Raw genomic sequence first — 1,807 nt, forward strand, 5'->3', positions numbered from 1 at the left:
AGGCCAATGATTCTTATGTGTAAGTTCCTTCACGGTCTCTTCCAACCGGAGATGCTCCTGCTTCCCCCCCTGGCATCCTGAACGTGACTGGTGTCACAGTGCCCCCAGGGACTTGTCACTGTGACTTCATGTTCCAAGTGACCATCGTGGGTGACTAAGAACAGGTGTGAGAACCCCCATTTCCTGGTCTCATTGATCTCCTCTAGTCCTGTGTAAAGCTGTGATTGACATGGCTTTAGAAAAAAGCACACTTTTTTTAAGTGGGCAGAGGTATCAAGGATGTAAGAGGACACTTAAGTTTAAAAGATCACAAGAGAGCCGAGCGGTGGTGGCACACACCTTTAATCCCAGCACTGGGGAGGCAGAGGCAGGCGGATCTCTGTGAGTTTGAGGTCAGACTGGGCTACAAGAGCTAGTTCCAGGACAGGCTCCAAAGCTACAGAGAAACCCTGGCTCAAAAAGCAAAAACGAAAGAGAAAAGATCACAAGAGGAGCGGTGAGAGATAAGCAAAGAGCTCGTCCACTTTTCTCCTCCCAGAGTTGGCCCACTCCTGAAAACATTTTTTTTTCCAACTTTATTCATCAGTCAGCAATGGCCCTGTGTAAACTGCCGGAAAGTTTACACAGCTCTACAGGCCCACCAGCCTGACAGTCTACGGCTTAGAGGGTGGGACCCTCAAACGCGGGGACATTTGAGAAAGTCAGGGCTTTCTGAAAGACAAAGGAATTCCTCTGCCCTGAGCCCCCAGTGTGCACCCACTGGTCCACACACATCTTCTGAACAACCGGTGTGTCTGCAGCCGGCACCTTTTCAGTTTTTGTTTGGTTGCTTTTTCTTTTCTTCCTTCCTTTCTTTCTTGTTTTGTTTGTTTTTGAGACAAGGTCTCCCTGTGCAGACTTGGCTGTCCTGGAACTCACTCTGTAGACCAGGTTGGTCTTGAACTCACAGATAACCACCTGCCTCTGCCCGCCCCCAACTGCTGGGATTAAATGTGTGCACCACCACCACATCTGGCATCTTTGTCTCCTTTTGATGGTTCGCCTCTGCTGACTGATAGACTTCCAGAATGTGTAAACCCTGACCCTCTCCTCTCCTCTTCCCTAAGGAACAGTGTAATTATTCCTTCCCATTCATTGGGAGATTCCAGCGGGTCCCCCTTCTAAGTGTTTCCCACACTGCCCTGCATGAATGGGCAGGACATCTGGCAGCCAGCCCTTCTTCTGCTCAGCCACAGACCATGGGCTCCAGTGGCATTTCCTGCATCCGGTCAGGATCGGTTTAGGAACAACAGGACCAGACTGAGCCTAAGGATGGAACTAAAATAAATTATGGCCCCCAGGAATACCTTGAAACGGAGGTAGGCCGTGAAACACGAAGCCACACTGAGCCACTTTGTGCCAAACTGCCAGGCAGTGCCTTGGAGTGACGGTATGGTAGTTCTATAGCCTAGGGAGGAAAGGAGGCACCAAAACTCTACCATCATACAAATCTCTCCTGCACCCCAGATCCTCTAGGTGTTATGGAACCCTGGAAGTTTGCCTCTTACTGCCCCCCAGGAGGGTTATCTTTATGTACAATTAGAACGGCAGGGGAGCTAATTGCTCGCTAAATATGCATTGTCATAGAATCCTCCTAGAATGCCCAGGCAGCTCTCGTCTTTCTTCTCGGAACTCTTGCCCCGCATTGTACTAAGTGGACAGAGATGGTGGATCTTCCTTCCTTCCTTTCTTCCTTTCTATTTACTTCATGTTATGTGTGTGAGTGTTTTATGCAAATCCTCTGGAACTAGGCTTACTAGTCGTGCGG

At 49.4% G+C, this 1,807-nt stretch overlaps 1 protein-coding gene across 1 annotated transcript in view; it reads left to right on the forward strand.

The window, feature by feature from the left end:
- Rftn2 (raftlin family member 2) overlaps positions 1-1,807 on the forward strand; it is a 41,921-nt gene that overhangs the window by 30,255 nt on the left and 9,859 nt on the right. The window lies entirely within an intron of this gene.

The sequence above is a fragment of the Microtus ochrogaster genome, unplaced genomic scaffold, assembly GCF_000317375.1.
Source record: "Microtus ochrogaster isolate Prairie Vole_2 unplaced genomic scaffold, MicOch1.0 UNK8, whole genome shotgun sequence".
NCBI lineage: Eukaryota > Metazoa > Chordata > Mammalia > Rodentia > Cricetidae > Microtus > Microtus ochrogaster.